General features: G+C 40.9%; 1 long non-coding RNA gene across 3 annotated transcripts; it reads right to left on the reverse strand.

Annotated features, from left to right (window-relative positions):
- Positions 1-4,047: 4,047 nt before the first annotated feature.
- Positions 4,048-22,355, reverse strand: LOC135444902 (uncharacterized). Of its 3 annotated transcripts, none has more exons than XR_010439343.1 (6): positions 22,296-22,348; positions 20,627-20,975; positions 20,228-20,322; positions 18,792-18,868; positions 17,324-17,468; positions 4,048-4,097 (listed from the first exon to the last, which is right to left on the reverse strand). It is a non-coding gene; the product is annotated as an uncharacterized LOC135444902 (long non-coding RNA). The 3 variants fall into 3 exon arrangements; XR_010439342.1 differs by lacking the exon at positions 4,048-4,097 and adding an exon at positions 16,741-16,817; XR_010439344.1 differs by lacking the exons at positions 4,048-4,097; positions 20,627-20,975 and adding an exon at positions 16,741-16,817 and having other exon boundaries at positions 22,296-22,355.
- Between the last annotated feature and the right edge of the window lie 625 nt (positions 22,356-22,980).

Genomic DNA, 22,980 nt, shown 5'->3' on the forward strand with positions numbered 1-22,980 from the left:
ATGCCTTTACTTAGCTTAGACTGCTATTATAAAATGTCATTGGGTGTAGATTACAGATTTTGCTATAGTCTAACAGTCAATCTTTTCCATATGATGCGTGCTTTTGGCTGGGAAAACTATTATCTGAATATAATGGCTTTCTTTTCAAGCCAAAAGCTAACTATGGAAGGCACAGCCAACTGAAATGAGAAACACTGCACTATTTCAGATTTTGTAAAACTGCTCTTATTTCTGACAGTGGTTTTGCTGAAGACAGTGGTTTTGCAGAAGAGATGCAATTTTTTTTAAATAGACCACAAATAATGGCTAAAAACTGAATTGGAAGCAGAATAAATAGAGACAATTAATTCAACTGGAAAAGGCTAATTTTCATTCTGATTACCCATGGTAGCACAGAATTATCACTTAATGCCATTACAAGACTGCAGGATAAGGAACAAATAGAATTCATTTGATAAAATAAATGGTACAATGCATGTGCTATTCACTTCAATCTGCCAGTAATTATTCTCCACTGTGCTACACAAAAATATTCCCTTCCAGTTTGAACACAGTTTCAAAAGCCTCATTAGGAACCTTGAAACATATATATGGGTGATGTTCCATCCTTTGTGTGTGTGTTTGTGTCTTTCTGCCTTCACCTCCTAAACACATATTTAGAAATTCTTCTTGGTTTGCAAGTATCACGTGTCCCCTCTATGTTCTGAAATACTTTGCTGAGGCTATTCCTCAAACTTCAAACAAATCTTGCTGCTTCCCCTCATCCAGCCAATTTTCCAAGCTAAAACACAGTTAATTAATTTTTTGTCATCCTACTGTTCTGGACACATTTCATTCCTACCACCAGCTGCCAAATGAAGTTCCCTGTAAGTGGCAGCTGTCACGCAAAATTGGGTCTGGAGGAAAGTCTGTGCTGTGCTCTGCTGGGAGGACCCAGGGGGGCATGAGGCACGTGATGCTGTGCTGGTTTCACACTGCAATGCTGATGTCCCCTGGACATTGCAAGAATGCCTTTTAAACAAAAGTCCTCAATTGTATTGGTAGTGTCTTCATTTTCTGTTTTAAAGCATCACTGTCTAAAAGCTGTATTTCACTGTAGTACTGATCTTCCCCACGCTGACTCGTTTCTGCCAGACCAAACACTCTCCAGGCCTCAGCATTTCTGCCATGGGGTGTGGGCATGATGGCACAAGTGGGACTGCTTTTCTCATTCTAACAGTTGATGACCAGAGAGTGAATCAGAATTTGGAGGGAATTGCTTCTAATGTGATGTGAAATTTAAGAGAAATTGTAAATTGAAGTTTGAGTTCAAAAATAATTTGCTCAGCATAGGCAGATAGACAGTATATGCACATAACATTTGTTTTTCTGAGAAACTGGCATAAAGACCCACTTTGAAACTCTCAGTACATTTGAATCAAACAGTATTGAGAAATCAATTTGAGAAATCATATAAACAACGATCCCTTAAAAAAATATAAGTAAGTAATAATTTCTAAATGGTGCAGCAGTGTGCTGCTAAAAATATTCTGTTAGATGGCCAAAAACTTTTTCAAGCTTGCCTTTCAGCTTATCTCTCATCTTTATAGACTCTGGAAAGGCATGTTAGTCTCCAGGCGATGAATATGATTTGTTTACTCAAAGAGCTCCCTGAAATCACAAAGCAGCATTACTGTATGTTATTAAAAGATAAAAAATGTATTACTGTCAGGTGAAAGGTCAATGTCAAATCCTTGTTATAACAGGCAAATTCAGATTTAAAGCTGAAGCAGTCTTGAAGATGCTCAATTGAAAGTGTCATATTCAGCAAAAATATCTCATGATACCACATTGTTTCCTATGTCTGGGTCCATCTAGTGTTGTCAGGAGAGAAATATCACCCTAACGTGCACCTGCCTGTCAATTTACCTCCCTGGATATTTGCAATAAATTGTATGACAACAACAACAAAAACTGTTAGAGAAAGGCCATCCTTACAGTGTGTGAGTCCAGGCAGGGGGAGAGGAGAATTGAAAGGCCTTGCTGGAGTCTTTGTCTCTTTCTGGCTGCAAGAGGTGGTTCTGTACTGAAAGGAGACTTTAAAAATGGCTTTAGTATGTACTGTATCTCAAGGGGAAGAGGCAATAAAAGAAATTTCTGTCAAACAACTAAGCAGATATGACTGGATATTGTAAGAGGCCATTCAGTCGGAAATCAGAAGTAATTTTTATATAACTGCATTCCAGAAAAAATATCCTCTAAGTTTTTACTGCAGGACTCAATCAAGTCCTGTTTATGTCTTTTCATTCCATTTTACATGGAGCCTTCTTCACAAGGGTTGCTATAATGCATTTTGTAGAAACCATGATTATAATCTGCATAATTATTCTTGCCCTGGGAAATTTTAAAAAATACATAGGAAGTCTGGTCGAAGTAGTGATAGTCACAGTGATGTAATGAAAGTGAAGTAGCACAACTGTAACACTTTTTTCAGAGACTAAACCATAAAGCCTCTTGAACTGGGAAGGGGGCAGCTCGCAGAGAAGTATGTTAAGACCATGAGGCAACTCATCCTTCCAGCTAAATTGTTGGAATCTGTCACTTTGCAATGAGGTTCTCTGCGGCAATTTAGGTAACTTTGTTTTATATGCATCTCAGAATAGTAATGGTAACAATAAACTGCAGAGAAAACAATTTACCCTGTTTCTGACAATTATTCTTTCAATACTGCAGTGACCCCGTTAACCAGCCACATGCATTAGCAAATCCAGCATTTCAGCTAAGAATAACAGTAAGAATAACAATGTGTAAATGGGTTCATTCTAAATCTAACAGCCAGTTGAAAATCCTATAAAGTTTTTATCAAGCATATAGATTTACCTAAATAGACAAGGTTCTTACTTATTTTTCCACTATAGAAAAAGATGACATCCTTAAATCCAATGCCGTTTGCACAAAGGGCTTGAATTTCTATTACAAATCTTAGCTTCTGGAAACTGTCTTTGTATTGACATTTTTCTGACAGCAGAGGATCAACTGTTTAAAGAGCCTAATTTACTATTGCTCACTTGCAAACAATTTCTCTCATGCAGAATGAGCAAGTGCAAATAATTACTTATGCATTCCTGACAAAAGATGCCCATGAATTTTTCCCCCCACGTAGTGAGGCCATTGACCCATCAGGTATTTCTCTGGCAGTTGTTGCAAAGAAAAAAAATTTGATGTCTTTCACCACCTTGGATATGATACTGTGTAACATCAGCAGCTTATGACAAACCCTCTTCTCAAAAGATTTTGCTGAAACAGGAGTTCTGCCTCCTTTCCATAAGAGCAATACTCATTGACGTATTTCTGCTATGAACAGCTACTGTGGGTGTTAGCAAATCACATTTTGTCCCCTGGGAAAAAAATGGAGTTTTATGTTTCAAAAGTGTTATGTATTATATTTCATTCTTGCTTTAATCTTCTCAGATATTTTATTTTGGTTTGCAGATCTCGTTTATTAACAGACCGTGTTCTCACAAAGCTGCTTGTGCTGTTATTCCAGTGACCCTATGCAACCCCAGCCTCACTTCCATGTTTTGTCCATTATGGTGGAGCTCCTTGGCCAGCAGAAGATGTACAGAGTGTAGATTCATTAATGCCAGCTGTGAAGTAGTGACTTGTTAGTTACAAGTCATTTAGAACATAAAAAAAGTGTTTTAGATGTTCCCCTTCAAGTGCAGATGTGATAGAGTGTGATTATTTCAAACTCTTCAAATTCTACAACAACAAATTGTGAGGACAATGAGAGCAGTGTGCCAGTCAAGCCTAGTGTGGTCTTTGAAACATTTGGGCATATGGGAATCATTCTGGAGTTTGCTTGCTAGCATTCCTCTGTACACCAGTAAAAGAACTAGACAATGCTAAAGAAAATCCAGAGCTGTGCAAACTTAGGGTCTGGCTCCATCTTATGCTGGAACCTGCAGTTATAGAGCAGTTAGAAGCAGATCCTCAATAAGCTCTCAAATAAGTGGAAATCAGGCCATGCTTACCTTTAAAGCTTCGCTTCTTCAGCTTCTTCGCTTCTTTCCAGAAGACCTTCAGTGCCATTTTTTTTTCCTGATAAAGCTGTGAACCTGTGGGGTTGAGCATGGCTTTCGGGGACCTATCCATGTGCTTGGGTATCTACATATCATCAAGATTCCTGTCTGTGGAGGTATGACCTCATTGAATCACAACAGGTAAATGGTATCACAGGTGATAACTACTTGAACAATCTCCCTGATGCACCAATAAGCAGCAGCAGCCCTCTTGTGCTAGACACGTCCTCTTTTCATTGGGATCATTCATACTCCCATGGCATTTTTCATGAAACATCTCAGCCTGCAATTTAATTGCAAGCGTAAGCTACAGTGCCAGCACAGCTGCTATTTGAAATGGTAGATGAAGATGGTTTGGTTGAGGGGAGAAGGGCAGGCATGGAGGAGGGGAGCAGGGAAGAAGGGCTGGACCTAACTCACGCAGCAATGGCAGGACCACTGTCAGCTCAGCCCAGCTCCTCCCACACCACTCAAGGACAACACAGCCCATGCCACACCTGTCTGGATTTTCTCCTTGTTGTGGTAAGTTACTGTCATTATAAGCAAAGAAAAAAAAAAATAAACTGCAGTGAATCAAGCAAAAGCAAAGTTAGAACTTTTTCATAAACAAATTCCAACACTGATGCTTTGTAGCCTCCGATTCTTTTGTTTCTGTGGATTTGATTCATTACATTAAGTCTTCATGTCAAGCAAAGCAATTGTTTGTGACTCTGGGAAGATGACTGTACAGGCACTTTATATTTCAATAAATGCTTTCCCTGAATTTCAGAGCAAGATCTCCATGCTGTGGTGCTATAAATGCTGTACTCTCCTGGGGCTTACACCCCTGATAGAAGCAACCCTGAAAAATGTAGTTTCCCCCACTGTAAGTGAAATTTGTCAACCCAAAGTGGTAGGTGGGGTCTCATACAGCTGCTTTGTACTTCATATGCATAAGCCAAGAGCTGAATGTGTTGGTTGTATGAGGAGAGGTTTCTTCCTTAGAGTTGTCTTCAAAGTAGTGTGGTGGTCATACTGTTTCGTCCTGCTTTCCATCTGTGAAGCTACTTCACATTTCTGTAAAATGGAGACAGGCAGCCTGGATCCAATTTCCTTCATCCAGGACCCTTCTCGTCACACTCATCAGAGAAGTCTCTTTTGTGCCAGGCTGAAGACTTTGCAGTCCTGATCAATTTCTGTTCCTATGACCTGGTTGCCATTCCCAAGCTTGCATACGATTTATTTTGCTTATAATTACTCATTCAGCTTTTTAGGACTATACATCTGTAGCTTGGACCTTTACTTGTTTTAATATACTCTTTTAGGAGTATACATCTCTAGCTGGACCTTATTTGTTCTAAATAGAACAAATTTAACAGAGTTTGCATGGAACAGAAAACCACATTGATAGAACAACAGTGTCCATTGTCCATTTTCTATCAAACTTTCCCCACTACCTGTTAATCCAGAAAAAGAACTTGCAGGGGTTTTTTTACCATTTCCCTTTTCTCTACTTTTAAAAATTTATAGCAAATTAAGTAAATGATGGCATAATGGCAGGTGGAAAATCCAGTTCAGGCTACAGAGATCTCTGGGTAGATGGGTCAGCATGGCTTATTCTGAAGGAAATCCTTAGTGGGTAAAAATACCAGTTTAAAGCAAAGATATTATTTTTTTTCCCCCTTTTGAATATTGAACAGAAATACAGAGAACTATGATAGGAAGCTGTATTTTAGGTGTTAATTGTTGTTGTTAATTTAGTGTTGTTAGATTTGTATATTTTATGTTAACCTGAAACATGTCAAACAGATCAGAATAGATTTGATTCCTAGCTTGAAAAGTGAAAATGTAAGCCACTTCTGGCAAAACAGCTTTGCTTTATATGCGTACTCTAGGAGTAGATCTGCTTGCAAGGCAGACCTTTTCTCATTGCCCCTGTTCTGACACAACAGTTTTCCAGCCAGTGTGCATCCCCATCACTGCTCCCCAGCTCATCCCAGTGTCCTGGGCTGGCCTCTGAGGGCTGTTGGGGACTGCAGACCCCAGGCAGAGCAGCCTGTCCCCATCACTCTTCTCCTGCTGCTCCTTTTGCCCTACAGCACCTCATACTTCTCAGCTATGCACTCCTCTCTCTATGCTAGGAGAAGCCTAAAAGGTCCAGATAGGATCATACCAACCCTGCTTTGCTGATTGTCCCCAAATTCCCAGCATCTGTATCTTGGCCAGATTTTGCCCTCTCCTCTTGGGCAATCTGCTTCGTCTCTAGTTTCCTACCCTGTCACTCTTTTATAGTTTCTGCCAATCTGACTTTCTTCAAATCCTCCCGTATTCAGGATTTGTCTCCCATTCCATAGTCTGGCATTGAATTCCCAGCCTCAACAAATTCTCCCGAATCAATAATTTTCTGCCTAAAAAAAACCAATCCTTGATAATCATTTGCAGAATTGAATAGAAAAGGTTTAGAAAACTTATTTTCCCTAATACCCTCAGTGTTCTCTAACATTAAATACCATGAAAAGGTTCACTCAGAAATCAGAAGCCATCCTTTTAAAGAACCTGCTGCCAGGTAAAAAGTGCTCCTTTCCCACCTCCACCCCAAAACTTTGCACAACCCCAGTGATGAGTGTAGGATGAGGATTATGCCTGGGGTTAGAATTCCAAAAACCACAAAGCCCAGAGCTCCAGGCACACTGCAGCTGCCAAAGGCATGCTGAAGGAAACACAGAACTGCCACAACATGGCTCCATCCCCACTTTTCCCCTTGGCAGCAGCCTCACCCCTTGCACCATTTACGCACCCACCAAGGGTAAGGATTATGCTTAAGGTAAGGGTTCTGCTGAGGGTTAGGGTTCTGAAAACCACAAAGCCCAGAGCTCCAAGAGCACTGCAGCTGCAAAAGGCATGCCATGGTGAACACAATACTGCCAAAATATAACTTGCACCGCAGATTTCACTTATGCTTATGGAATATTAGCTTTTACATTTATGCCTAATCAAAGATTTATAGTTGCAATTCACAAACAAAATGCAAGATTCATCAGCAAACAAATACACCATACTGAATGATAGAGCTACTCTTTCCAGCTCCAACTGCTGTCTCTTCTTCCTTTTACAGTTCTTTGTTGTATTAGTTGGCCACTGCAAGCCTCCCTTGCCCTGCTCTGTTTTCCATGTAGATGGAACAATCTGTTCTTCACTTGATATGTTACTTCCCATTGTGTCCCCAGCAGCTCACCTGTAGTCCAGGTGTCAAAATCTGTCACGTCCGGACCAGGCAGCGTCTCCAGCTGCTGTCATTGCTATGCTGGGCTCCATCTCCGGCTGCACCTCGCCCTACAGTCCAATCCCAAATCACATCAGGTTACTGTGGAGATGGCCACTATACAGTTTTAGAAGGCTTCTCTTACATGTTGTCTGTGCAGCTCTGACTCCGCCTCTCAGAGCTCCATGTTGCTTTTGTTCCAGTGCTCATGTAGCAGCGACTTAGCAAACCTCCCCCTGTACTCCTCAGGGGCCATGCTATTGCTGCTGTGGCCGTGCCCTTTGCCACTTCTATCATGCCAGTCCTGTGTCCTGCTGCACACACTGCCATTCAGGGGGAACCCAGCACTGCCCTGGGTCCCCCCTGAACTGCAGCCATACCTTGACAGGGGACACGGGGCTTGCTCCAAAGCACCAAAAAAGAAAAGTGGGTATTGTCCACTCCTCATATCCAACACTCATCTTCTTGGGGGTGGTACTCCTACATTGTCCAGACTTCTATGTCCTCAGGTCTGCTTGGCTATGACTCATCTGGATTTTTAGGCTCTCAGGCTCTTGGTCTGCCTGACTCCAGCATCTTATTTCTCGTAAGTCTACAGTCATCTTCCTGAATCACCATGGGAACACATTGCTTGATATTTAAGTCTTTTTCCCAAACCACAACAGGATCACCTCCTTGCTGCTCTCTCTACAGTTCTCTGCCAAAATCAGCATAGGATCACATTGTGCTCACTAACTGTGGCCATCTTAGTCCAAAAGTTCCCACACATCCTCGATGATTTGTCATGGGCAGCTCCTTGCAGGACAGATTAATTCTTCAAAGACCCAACAAACTGCAGCATTCGTCACAACACAACCAAAAAACACCAGATCTGTCACAGCACACCCAAAAAACTCTAAATCTCTAATCAATCACCTATCGAACACTATTAGAGAACTCTAATCATTACTGAAGAGAGACGTGGAAGCTTATGGGCAGGACTGTTCCGAATTTTAGGGGATCAGTACAGCTGACGCTCCGCAGGGGGGAGATTCCTTCAGCATAATACTTTTACATATTTAAGTAGGGAACAGCCTTGACCCAAGGCTGCTTTTCCTGCCTAGGGTTACTGTCTCCAAAAACCACAGAGTCCACAGCTCCAGGCACACCGCCGCTGCCAAAGCATCCCAAGGGAAAAGCAAAACTGCCAAGCATGGCTGCCTCCACCAATTTTTACTCTGGACCAGCCTTAGCCAAAGGCTGCATTTCCTGCCTAGGGTTAGGGGTTAAGGTTACACCTAGGGTTAGTATCTCCAAACCACAGTGCCCACAGCTTCACGCATACTGCGGCTGCCAAAGACACCCCAAGAGGAGCGCAAAACTGCCACAATATGGCTGCCTCCACCGCTTTTTCTTGGGGACCAGCTTTAGCCCAAGGTTACTTTCCTTCCCTAGGGTTAGGGTTATGCCTAGGGTTAGCGTCTCCCGTGTCCACGGCTCCAGGCACACCGCGGCTGCCGAAGGCATCCCAAGGTGAATCAAAACATGCCACAACATGGCATCCAAGACCACGTTTTCCTGGCAACTAGCTTAAGCCAAAGGAAACTTTTTCTGCCTAGGGTTAGGGTTAGGCCTAGGGTTAGTGTCTCCAAAACCACTGACCTCATGGCTCCAGGCACACTGTGACTGTCAAAGACACCCCAATGGGAACACAAAACTGCCACAACATGGCTGTTCCCAACAGTTTTTCCCCAGGATCAGCCTTTATCCAAGGCTGCATTTCCTGCCTGGGGTTACGGTTACGCCTAGGATTAGCCTCCCAAAAACCATGGCTTCAGGTACACAACGGCTGCAAAAGGCATCCCAAGGGGAACGCAAAACTGCCAAAATATGGCTGCCTCCACCGTATTTTTCTGGGGACAAGCCAAAGCCCAGGGCTGCTTTTCCTGACTAGGGTTAGGGTTACGCCTAGGGTTAGCACCTCCAAAAGCACAGAGCCCAGAGCTCCAGGCACACCGCCACTGCCAAAAACACCTAAAAGGGAACGAAAATTTGCCACAACATGGCTGCCTTCACTGCTTTTTCCTGGGACCAGTTTTAACCCAAGGCTGCATTTCCTACCTAGGGTTGGGGTTACACCTAGGATAAGCAACTCCAAAACCCCAGAGCCCACGGCTCCAGGCACACCGCGGCTGGCAAAGACATGCCAAGGGGAACCCAAAATTACCACAACATGCCTGCCTCGACTGCTTTTTCTTCGGAACCACCCTTAGCCCAATGCTGCTTTTCCTGCCTAGTGTGAGGGTTATGGTTTCGCCAAGGGTTAGCGTCTCCCAAACCAGAGTGCCAACGTCACCAGGCAACCCGTGGCTGCCAAAGGCATCCCAAGGGGAACCCAAAACTGCCACAACATGGCTGCCTCCACTGTTTTTCCGCGGGACCACCCTTAGCCCGAGGCTGCTTTTCCTGACTAGGTTTAGGTTTAGAGTTACACCTAAGGTTAGTGCCTCCAAAACCACAGAGCCCATGGCTCCAGGCACACCACAGCCGCCAAAGTCACCCCAAGAGGAACGCAAAACTGCCACAACATTGCTTGATCTCCACCCTTCTGTTTCGCTCCAGTCTCGCCTTCATGCATCCTTTACTCAACTCACTTGTAGCTATGGTTCCGCCTGCGTTTGGGTTCTGAAAACCACAGAACCCTGACCTCCAAGGACACTGCAGCTGCGTAAGGCTTCCCAAGCGGAATACAGAACTGCCACACCATGGCTTCCTCCAAAGCTTTCTCATTTCAAACATCCTTAGCTCAGTGGTGCATTTACTTCTCTGCCTAGGGTTAGGGTTCTGCCTAGGGTTAATGTTAGGGCCTAGGCTGTTTTTGGTGCAGATATGTCACTTCCGTCACTAACGTTTAAAATTGCCTTTGTTATTTTTATTGGAAATCTTTTTGAGTACTGCCTCTGCTGGGCTTTCTGGGCTCACTGTGCTAGAAAGGTTTTTGTTTTTGCCTCTCCTTTTTCTTTTGTCTTGCAATTTTTTAGTTGAGGTCATTACACAGGCAACCAAATTCCCAGCAACTCCGAGAACTACACAGAGTATTCTGTTATTTCTTCAGACAAGAAGTCAAAAAATTGGCCTGTGTATTTACTTCTGAATATGGCAAATATTTTAGTCATCTCAGTGTCTTTTTGTAGTGAGCTAGAAACCTCAAACCCCTGGACTAGCTGAGAGGAAACAAAACATGGGTGGTGCCTCAGTGCCACTGGACAGAGCTGAGTGCCCACCGTTCTGATCCAGCTACAGATCCCCATTCCAAAATCCAAATTTGGACTCTACAGACACAAATTACAACTTGTTCACAAAATGAGATGAATCAGACCTTTCCTTTGATTTGTAGTTACATATAGAATTGCTAAAGACAGAACTGGGCTGATATCGCTTTGATAACCTGTGCTGCCTTGCACGTGTCCTTTGGTCAGCAATGCTTTTCTTGTTGCAAACAATTTACATTCATACATCAAGGTTTCAATGTAAAACAATGTTTATCATACAGCAGCCTGAATTCAACAGGAAAATTGCTGCTGCTTTTCCAGCTGTCAGTTGGATCACAAAAGTGTCATCCTCCTTTCTACCAAACTCTCCCCTGAGATTCTTTCAAAGCCTGAAGAGTATCTTTAGAATTTTGATGGACAAGTAAAGCACTAACGTAATCTCTTTCCATATCACATATTTACCAAATATCATAGAGTCATATCTTATAAGGGTTATGCATTTTAGTGTTTCTATCACAAATTCTAAGTTTTTTCAGAAAAAAAAGCAAAAACTATTTACTGTCTGCTATTTAATTTCACATTCCTGAGACCAGGATAACCACAGAAACAGATTTTTTTCCTTCATTTTTTAAAAGTCCTTTGAGTGTTCACACTTCTCCATTGTCTTCCACCAGGGATGAAACATATCTGAAGGCCAGGCTTAGAGACTAGGATGTTTTTTAAAATCCCAGTGAGGGGTAGCATCCATCACTGTTTTCTAGTCTTGGGGATTATTTTTTTTTCAGTGACACACAGAGCCTCTCAGATTTCTCTGTCTATACACTTAACCTTCCAAAAGGGATTCAGATTTTTCTTTGGTCTGGGTCATGAATAAAATGGTCTTAGGAATGTAAAGCAGGCTCTTGCCCATCCTCTGAATATTGCCTTTTCTTTCAGACTTTAAGACTGTGGTCAGTAAATTATCTATTACCTGCTCTTTCAAAAGTCCAGCAAAGCTTAGTGTAAGAAATTTTAGAGCCCTTGGATTAAAGCAAAGACCTTATCTAGAAGAAAATCAGTGTGGGGCTGTCAGGGTGAATAGGAAAACTACTAATGGTGACAATGGCAAAAAGTCAGGCCATAGCTGCCTTTATGATTATTTGATATGTAAATTATCCACTTGGCTGAAAAAGGCAAGAGGAGAGGAAAAAAATGCACTGGAAACTATAGTCAATTATAGGTATAATGGAAATTAGTTTCATTATTTTGTCTGCATTTTTGTTAACCACTACTAAACTGTCCTGAAGTTTTGTCTCACATGCCTTTAAATTTTTCAGGATTAGAAAGTGGCTTGCTCTTGTGAATGTCCTTGGTGTAAAAGTTTCTCTCACAAATCTCTCTGCTTTCTCTCTTGTAAGCATTTAATGGGCTTTTTGTATGCTTTTTGAAGTTGAGTGACCTTGTGCCATGCACAGTCTTCAAAGGAATGTGAACAGTGAAAAGGCCATACTTTGGGGCCATGACTTAATTTTGGAGATCTGGTATTGCTGTGGTGAGTTAAGCACAAGCAGCAATGCTGAAGTCTCCCTCCCCTTGCCTTCCTTCTCATAAAGAAACAGCTGTGACTACAGAAAACACCCAACATTAGATATTATTTCACATTTGAGGAGTCTCATTTCAAAAAATTCCATGAGCAGTGTGCCAGGATACTTTCTACCTTTCTGAGCTCCACCCATTTAATTTCTTCGTTCTCAGCACCATGTAAATAGCAGATGACACGCAAACCTTGCAGTAGTCTTGTTCGTCCACTTGTTTCTATATAATCAGTCATAAAAAACAGCCTTGGTGTAAAATTTTCCACATTTCTCACCTTCTAAGTTTGAACTAGCTCTTTGTCATTTTACCTCCAGCAATAACAAAGCTTCTACAGAGAAAGAAATTGAAACCAAAACAAAGAAGAAAAATAAAGGACTGCACTAATCTACCTTGGAGAACAAAGAATAGTTGATGAACAAGGAGAAGCCAACAGTGGTATGATTTTCCTCTGCTCCAAAAGAAATACTTGGGATATTGGTCTCCAGGGACTTAGTTTGCCCTAGCACTGGAGGAAAAGAAAACCTCTAAATTCTATGGAAATACACCTGGAAACTCAATAATTATTTCTTGGTCTATTTGTTTCTGTGCAAATAGTTCTGGTTGCCAGCATACATTGCAGTAGAAATCGTCTTGACAGGTTGTAGGTGGTGGGCTGGGATTTCACAAGAGTCAATGGCTTTGTTAAGTTGTAGCCAGTGTTATGAAAGTACTTTTCCATGGCTTTAGGCGTCTGCCCTGCTTCTTCTCGCTGCCTTTCAAAATACAGACCTGCATGTAAGTCTGTATTAGGTTATTTTTCCTGGTTTTGTTAATTTTTTGGGGGGGAATCAGTTTTTTGTTTGTTTTTGTTTGTTTTTTGCTTTGTGGGGGGTGTTGTTTCTCTTCTTGGGGTTTTTTTTGGTTTTTTTTATCAACTGCACAGATTGAAGATTGTGTCACTCCTGATATTCTAATCCTCTGGACTTGAATCTTTGAAAGAGCTGGGGTGCACAAACTCTTAAGGCTGAATTTTGACCTTACAGTATTTCAAATCACTTCCAGGGCTCACTTAAACAGAGCCCCTACCTGCAACTTCCACTCCCTTATTGGCAGTAGACTCCTGTCATCAAGTCACAGTACTTAAAAGACTTTGAAGAAAACAGCAGGTTTTGCGAGTAGATATAGTAAATATCCCATTAAAAAAAAAAAAAGATCTATCTCTGCTTTGTCACTGTCTATGGAATAAGAGCTCTTAAGTCCCCTCTTCCTTATCACCATGCAAGCTTCCCAGTCATAGAGAATAAATGCCTTGTAAGAACTGCAGTAAGTTTGAGTAAAATGTATGGTATATAACTAGGGGTAGACCCCCAAAAGTAATTTTAATTACATTAATCTGTACTTTTGAAGAAATTGTTTCTTATTCTGTTACTTAGTTATGGATCAGCAGCACCACAGCACTCTGTGACACTCTCAAAACTCCTGAGTAAGGTATCTTTCTTTTAACTCAGTATTTTCTTCCTCTTAGCCATTCACACAAGAGCCTGTTCTTCCTTGTACCCAACATGAACTTCTAAGCCTGTCTTCCAAATCTCTTCTGACCAAGCTAACTCTGGTTTAGCATGTTGTGGAGAGTGGGGGGTGGCTGACTGCTATCACAGCTTTCTAAATGCAAATATGCAAATGACCTTCAGTTTATCCTTCTTCAAATGCCTCTAAGCATAGCATGAATTTCCCCCAATATTTAGACTGCTAATACCACCACTTTCTCCAAATCTCTAATTAGCATTTGCTTCTGTGTTGGTGCCTGCTGGAATTAATTGATATTTGTTAGATGCTGAAGGGCAGGAACATATGGTGCCACCTTGTGTGCTGTGCTGATCTATATGAAACCCTGCTGCTGTGACTGCTGAGTCAGTTCTTTCCTTTTCTCAGCAATAGCAGTAGCTTCAGGACTGACAAGTAGAGAAGGTGAAAGCATTTAACCCATCGTCTGAGCAATGTAGTTGCAGCTGCATAATAGTAATAGCTGCAAAATAGTAGTAGAACGATGCTGGTAGTGAGAAACACTCAGTGTTAAATATCCGCTTTTCAGGCTATACCCAAGTCAGGAAGGCTGCTTTGAAATAGGTTTATTCTATTCCCCAGGGATGAACTCCAATATGCAGATGAAGTACATTGATGTATTTCTGGAACACTTTATTTTTTAAATTCATTAAATGTTGTTTATTTTCGACCAGAAGGAAAACAGTAAAACAGCTCCAAGGCTGCACTGTGGTGCTCATCAAGCGTTCGCTAATCTCTACCAAGTTTATCAAAGTTGATCCTGGCTATGAGTTACTGGGGCCTCTCCCACAAAGCACATCTCAGTGGCACACAGGAGCCCAGCTCAGGAATACATTATCCTGGCTTCTATGTTTTGAAGAGATGGAAGAGGGTATGGTGGCTTTATGTAGAAGGCAAACATTATCTGACTCTGTATATGGGCAGTGAGGTGTGAGGAGAAAAGCCACAGAGCTCAGAGGCAGGAGGGGCTTCCAGAACCACTGAGCCTTTTTTATTCCTGCCCCACGACAGCTAAGCAAAGTCTAAGCTGCTCAAGCTCCTGTTCTGCATGTCTGACAGGGACCAGGTGCCACTTCTGCACTGCACTGACCCATAGCACAGCTCTGCTCCCCAGCAGTCTGCCACAGAGCACAGGGCACACACACACGGCCCTCCTCAGGAAGCTTTGCCCTTGGAGGGATCCTTGCCCTACTGCATCCCCCAGCCAGGGATGCTGTACAGCATTAGGCAAATGTTACTTCTTAGAAAGCAAGGGCTGGATTATAAATCTACTGATGTACTGCTGCAGGATTAAAGCATCTGCTTTTGTACTGCACTTGTTGTGGGTGTTTGTTTTCTTTTAGGTTTTTTGTTTGTGTTTTGATGGTTTTTTTAGTTTTTTAGTTTGGGCTTTTCTAAACCATCCTGTTCAGGACCTAGTGTTAGTAGTATTTGTACAGTGTATCACTGTTTTTTTGACTGCTTTGTTCACTTGCTTTCCTTCAGAATAAATAAACTGAAAATACACTGAAAAGCCCTAAAAGAAAACAGGAGAAAAAAGTGTGCCATCAAACCTAAATCTAAAACTAACTTCTCTTTGCAAAACAAGGTGGTTCCTGGGAATGAGAGGTGCTGAAGAACTAAATGGTCTATAGCTTTTGGCTCTGATTCGGTACAGCTTGCTCCCAGCTCTTCAGCAGATGATAGTAGGGAATTAGTGCAGATCTGGGGGGGCAATCTATTCCTAACCCACCAGCTTAATCCCTTCTTAGAGAGAACACATGCATTGAATAAAACTTTAGTGGTTTAAAGCTGACCAATCTATTGAGGGGGTTTTGGGGTTTCTTCTTTTTGTTTTTGGTTTTTTTTTTTTGTTATATTGTGTTGGGGGTTTTCTTATGGACTTAAATACATACTAATCAAAAGTTGCATCCACATTTTTGTCAGCTGAGGAAAACCACAAATTGACTAAATTTACAGACAGAGGAAGGTACTGTTAAGGAAAACATTCAATTTCCTGCTGAGAGGCCGTGAATCATAGCTCACAAAGCAATACACATGGAGTTTTTATTATATTGTAAAAATACTGGAGTGAATTTGTTGACTGGAAGAAATGAAATGCAGTGAGATAGTGCAAAATGCCTTAATTTGCTCCTTGCTGACATGATTTGTTTTGGATAGCTTTCCATTATATTACCCTAAACAGCTGGACATTAGAGTTGATTGGATATTTTAAATTTTCATAATTAATATAGTGGGGTTTTTTCCTGAGGGAATGGTATTTCTAGCATAGCAAAGGGTTATTTTGATTTTCTTATTTCTCTCATTTATCTTCACATCGCTCTCACTGACTTTTTATTTCAGCACCTTTTGCTTTTCATGGGTCTTTAGTTCCATTAAACATCCAGCGCTAATTAGACTCTGTTGTCTAGACTGTACCAAACACTTCACTCAAAATCAAAGAGCATTTAATTAGTTAGTCTACAGGTTACACCCCATCTTGCAACATTAACACAAATGAACAGTTGAAATGCTTGTTACAGCCTAGCAAAAATGAAAAAAAAAAAAAGCTTCTTTAATGGCAATCAAGATTTTAATTTTGTTATTGATGAAGGCAGGCATGACAAGTCCCTGTTACTCAGATGACTGTCAGGCTGTTTGTGGTGGAGGGAAGGCAGGGAAGCAGTAATGTTTATTTCTATGCTTTCCCAGGAACCGCTACACAGATAGAGCCCCTTGTCTGTGCTGAGCACCCATGGGGTGAAGCCACATGGTGGCCTTGACTTAGCACAGCCTGCCACGACCATGGGCAGGATCCATCAGATTTTCACTCCTGCAGTTATTTGGGATCTCTGGGTATTTATTCTGGCATTCAAGTGGGGAGCAATGAAGTCAGAAGCAATGGCTAATATGTCATATATTACTGTTTGCAGTGACTACAATAGTATAATGCAAACTGTATCCTGGGGTGCTTCAAGAGGTTGAGGGAGGTGATTCTGCCTCTCTACTCTGCTCTGCTGAGATGCCACCTGCACTGCTGGCAGTGCAAAGTTTACTAAAATTTACTAAAACTCCAAACCACCAAAGGAAGTGATTTTGTGAAAATTTTATCTTTCTTTCCTTAAAAAAAAGGAAAGAAAAGGAACTCTTCTGCGCTCTAAGTTGCCCCTGCAAAAAAACAGCAGTCATGAAAAATCATATGAATGACATCAAATGTCAGACATAATTCATGATTTCTGAATATCCTGGATTGAAAACACAATGGTTGCTAGAGAAGCAAAGCACAGTAGGCTTTTTACTGAAGGAATTTAATCTCAAGTAATTACTATTCAACTGCTCAAAACTATGAATAATTGTTTGTGGTCTCTGTAGTGGTCTGAGTGTTGCATTGAAAAAATGAAGATGGCTAAACAAAGCCAAAACCTTGACCTGAAAGTGCTTTAAATTTGTATGATTTCTGGAACACTTGGAGAAAAATATCTGCTGAAGTGAATGAACAATTCTCAAAGCAGTACAGGCTAGTGACCAGCAATGTTTCCCAGGCATGCTTTACCCCTCCTTCCTTCTCTCCTCAATAACAATCATCTAGCAGCATTCAAAAAGGAAATTACTTCAGGTTCAGAGTCTGCCTGTATTTTGAAAGACATTTAAGTGTCTGTTGAAATCAAACTCACCAAATTAGCTGCTTCTTGCAGATGGATCTACGTAAGTCATCTTTTCAAAGAAAACTTGTGCTGAAATACGCAGAACTGCTCAAGATGTACTTGAGATAATTTGCTGATGGCATTGGTTAGGCAGTGCAATCTAGAAGAGCTAGTTCTGCAAGTAAAAAGGAAAATAAAATTAACTAAACTGCTGGGTTAGCCCTTCAAAAACTTGAAAAAATATTTTTGATAGAGAAAAGAACAGAAGCAAAACAGAATTGGATTTATGATGCTTAGCTCACTGTAGTGAGCTTCAGAATCTACACTTGAGTCACTTGCTTTGGTTCACTAGCATTGCTATTGAGGGAGGCAGATGCATTTGTAGAGTCCCTATTGTCAAATGAAATAAAAATTATATTGGCATTACCAGTTTCTAAATATTATCATTTTACAGTGCTCTGCTGTCAAGAATGATTGCACAAGATCTCTCTTTTTCTTGTTTATTCTAGCAGTAAAAACCTGATGAAATAAGAAAGCTTTAACTTTCTTCCTCATGAAATTAAAATCTTCAAAATTAAGTTGAGCTGTACACTGACAAAAAAAAAGTATATATTCCAGCTCAATGCATTTCTTTTTTGGTTTGTTTTTTGCTATAATAAGATTTTGCTACAGAAAACTTTTAATATGATTACATTAAATGCAAACAGGGAGAGACCACACATACTGCTGCTATCTCTGCATGACAATTTCCAATGGACGTGCAATGCCATGAGTACGAGGTATATGCCACTCCTTGAAACATAAGTAAATAATGCAAAATTTCCTTATTTTTATTTATTTTAGCATATAAACCAACATGTGTGACAAGCAACTATGACATTTTATCAGAGTAATATGTCTTTAAACAGCTATCAGAATCAGCACTTTAGAGGTCACGTCTTTGACTGACAATTGCAGCAATGTTTTAGGGATGCTATGTCTCAGGGGAACTGTGGAGACTGTTGAAACACAGGCTAGATTAGAAAATTTAAAAGAGCAGCACTGAATATTTTCAGTTTGCAGTGTAAGAAGACATTTTTCTATTTGTGCTTCAGGCAGAGGCAAAATTAAGATAACATGGTGTTCTACCTTTACTTTTTAGAGCTCAAAGCCCCCAGCATCATTGGTCTGGCATCCATGAACACTCACTCGCATGCACCTCACTTAGGAGTGAGACAGTGTTCAGATTTAGTTTACTTTGGAAGTTGAGTGAAATCTTCCAGCATAACAAAGGTTGCAGGCTTTATACAAAGTGCCCTCAAAATTTCACCAAAGATTTTTTTATTAAATTAATTATGTATAAAAATTTCTACTCATGAGGATTAAGATTGAATTACTAGGCTGAACACAGATATATATGTCCCACTTCTACAGTTTTCTTTGATCTCATTGATAGGATCTTCCATTTCATAGTCCTTATCTAATTTACAAGAATCTTTAGCACCTCTCTTGCTCTTACTTCAAAAATGTGCCACGTCCAATGATCCCTCCTACAATTATGGTAGACAGGTGGTGGGTAGTTCAGCATAGCAGCGACTAAGGGAGAAAACATCCATGAAATACGGACTTCAGAGTTTAAAAACTCTTATTGAAAACATCCATAGAGGACTATCTTTTTCTGAAAGTAAAAGAGCTCATTTATGTGAAATAGGATTTTGTTAAAAGCTCGTAACACAAAACCCACGAACCCTTTACTGAAGGCAGGGCATTTTGCCTAGGCTGGAGCTGATGAAGCTTCCTTTGGTTTGATTTTTGCAGCTATAAGAGAGGTGATTTTTTTTATTGTAAAAATACAGGGAATGTCCAACCCGTATTTTTCCATTACCTGCTAATGGAAAGGTAGACTACAGATTGCCTCATAAACCTATTGACTGGCATCACTAGAAAGAGTTAGCTCTTTATATCTTCTGGAAAAAGGAAAAATTATTCATTACAGAACATATCAGAATACTTCTGACACTTCAGCTAACCAGTCTGAACCAATTATAGTTTTTTAAGGTTAACACTGGTCAGAGACAGAGATGCATTTATCTTCTACCTGGTCTTCAACTGGGCTTGAATTAAAGAGGAATTGGCCTAATATTTGATTAATCCAAAATAAGCTAATTCATCATTATGTTAACTTTAGATCAAACCTTGACTCTTAATTCCAAATCAGAGGCCTGAATTTTGAGGACGTGATTTGACCTGTCTCAAATCACTAGCAGGATTGCAGACACTTGTTAGATGGAAAGGTGGGTGGGTTTAATGAATCACAAGTCACTTTGGACTCCTGTTCTCTCAAACATCCAAATTAAGGTTTTGGTTGACATTAGCAATAGCTGCCTTCCAGGCTGTATGACTGCTGTTCTTACCATAAAAGTTATGCAATGATAACTAACTGGACCCCCAAATTCTACTCTGGCAAGAGGCTGTGACACAGCTGGAGAATTTACGTGCACAGAATCTGGGAGCACAGAAATGTCCCTGGTCCACTAAGGTGAGATAGAGCCTTTCTTGGATACTTAAAAACCAGAGCTATAGACTTAAAATTGTCTTTTGAATGTCACAACGTCAAGTAACAACAAAAATCAGGATGTTGTCAAATGCCAAGGTGCTGCCAATGAGGCTATTTCTGGGCTAGGTTTGACCCATGTCTAGATCAGAGCTGGTGTCACAGCTTGGATTATCTCATGTGTGCAGCCCCTTGCCACTTCCATAACACTCCTATATTGCATACTCAGCTGAAGTGGGTGAGATGTGAAAGTCTACAGATGCCTGGAAGGAAAGAAAACATCCTCCATCCCCCTACCAACACTTTCAGGGTTAAAAAGCATCGGTGATTTGCACATATGGTATTTTTTTAATTTGAAAGTTATTTGCTTTGTAACTCATCTTTCTCATGTCTTCTCCTACCAGAGGTGTAGAGGTTAACTCTCAGATCTGTCCTTCTTTCTGCAGGCAAGGTCTCTACCCCTCAGCAGTCTTCCCAGATTCACTTCAAATATAAACTGATAATTAAAGATAGATGATGGCTCATGTTAATGAAAGTGTTTGTACATTAATGGAAAATAGCATGCAGGCTATCAAGAAATGAAAACCAAGTAATACAAAGATTAAAAAAAAACTTCTTTTGATGTACTGGCTGTTAAAAAAAATTAAAATCTAAGACATCAAAAATATAAAACAGATATGTTCTCTGGAGATAAAACACTTCATCTCAATTTTGCACTTACAGAAAAACTCCAGGTTCTTTTAGTTATCATGACTCATAGAAAGAGTAAACCCAAGTTACATCTTCCTTTTCTTACTCACATTTGTAATTATACTGTTGCATCAACTTTAGCAGAAATACACATGGTGTAAATGAACTCATATGACTGTGAGAACTCTTGTTTGGTAATTCCCTGGACTTATTATTTTCTGCTAGCCTTGTGTTTATCCATCTAAGAAGTTAAAACCCCACAGGTGCACCAGCTGTGTCTGCTTGTGTCAGGAAGATCCCGAGTATCAGCTGCAGGAAGGCTGGAATTAACCCTGACTTAATGAAGAGCTGGTGCAGAGTGGTGCTGCAGCAGTCAGTGGAGGCAAGGAGGGTGTGATGGGTTGGGCTCCTGTGATGTGTGATCGACTCCTGACATATCAAGGAATGTTGGAATTAGTCCTAGGCAGAAAAAAAAAAAGATACAAAAGGCAGGAGCTGAGATGCAGTGCTGTCTTTTGGGACACCTAGTTGAATGACTGATAAAAATCTATTATGGTGAGAGGGGTGAGCATGACTAAAAGGTCTCACAGCATCTATTTTGACAGGATGATTAATTTCTCATTACTCATCCAGAATCAGAATGTCTGGGGGGAATTAGGGAAATATTTGATTCTTTCAAACATTGATTATTTGGAGAAAAGCTTTTGCACAAATCCAAACATTTTATTCTGTCTTTGTTTTGAAATAGCACAGGGAAAGATTACTGATTTTTTGGTGGAGGTTCTTCACAGTCACAGCAGTACTAGGACTCTTTATTTCAAAGCCAGGAGCCAAATCCTTAGCTGTGTCAGATGGTCCAACATACATAGCCCCATGTTTTTATGCCAGCTGGTTCAATCTCCTCATCCAGGACTTATGGTCCTGCTGATGTGATGGATTCAGGTCCATAAGAGGACAAATCCAGACTGCTAACCTGCAGTACTGCTTGACTCCCATAATTGTTACCTGATAACCACCTGGGTAATAATCTTACCTTCTTCCTCTGAGGAAGCACTTTGTGTTCAATGGCCCTCAAGAAATAGAACAACTATTTGCTTCTTTGCTCTTGCTGATTTCTACCTAGCACGGCTCCTGCTTTAAGAGCTTGTGTTTGAAGCACCACTCAGGAAGTTCTGTGTGTTTAAAATGTCTACAGTAGCTGAGCTCAAGAGAGAAAGGCAAAGCTAGGATGGTGCTTTCACGCTTCACAAAAACCATACCTAGTAACGGCCACACTGAAACATATGTGAAGCCCCTCTTGGTAGCAGGTGCCTAAGTCAAAAACCAGGGAAAACATTACAAGGAAATTTTACCACTTAACTATTTTTGTTGGAGGTGTAGGGGGAAAGAACTAGATCTGGATTCAGCAAGAGAAAGAGAAAATAACTGAAAGCGAGAAGTGTGAACAAAAAAGCTATTCAGAAGGGATGTTGTAAAGGAAAAGGGGAGGAATTGTGGAAATTTGAGATGGCAAAATAACACAGTTCGTGAGGCAGAGAGAAATGCAGAAAATTGCTTCAGATATGGAGGAAGGATGGAAAAATGGAGTAGTGGGAGAAAGAGCCAACTGGAATGGAATAAGGGAACCTGAACACATGCCAGGAGGTAACAGGAACAGCCAGCCTACTATCAGCTATGCACCTAACAGAAAGAAGTTTAAGGACACAGATGTTGTTACTATATTACAAGAGTTCTATTATAATTATATTGCAAAGATTCCATATTGCTAGAGTTTCATACCTCCTTGATATTTCCCATAGGCATCTCCTCTAAGCACTAACCTCTTCCTTGCCCTCACAGCAGCCAACCAACTCCAGTTGCCCTCAACCAACCAATCCACTCTTTTATAACACTCTTCTGATTGGCCACAGGTGTGGCCTGTTAACATCAGGCCTGCTCCTAATCCTTAATAATTAACCCAGCTGCAACTCTTTAGGGGGTAAGATTACTTTCTATACTACCTTTATTTTCTTATATTGTATCCCCCTACACACAGATGTAATACTAATTTACTTAAGAGAGTCTGGGTTTTGAGTAATTTTGGAAATCTCATTATTTTCTATCTGTCTTCCCCTAAGTACTTGCTAAATTTGGGCCTTTGTGTATATGTTGCTGAAGAGAGCCAGAGTAAAAACAAACATGGGACAAACTAGGACCTGTCTGTCATAGGGCAGCTTTGATGGAGCTCTGTAGGATGAATGGGTGACACTGCTCTGGGAGCACACAGAAGGCTCAGCTGGTCTGAACTGAAAGGCAGGGTTCTTTCCCTGGTATCCACCATGGCCAGGATACTAACTTGAGGTTTTAGGACACCAGAGGACCCTTTTGGAAGGGAGAGGATAATTTATGGAGGATTGAGGGGCTCTCCCCTTCCCTGGCATATGCTTTCTTTTCCACAGGAATTACAGATAATAATAATACAAAC

This window comes from Zonotrichia leucophrys, chromosome 3 (assembly GCF_028769735.1).
Source record: "Zonotrichia leucophrys gambelii isolate GWCS_2022_RI chromosome 3, RI_Zleu_2.0, whole genome shotgun sequence".
NCBI lineage: Eukaryota > Metazoa > Chordata > Aves > Passeriformes > Passerellidae > Zonotrichia > Zonotrichia leucophrys.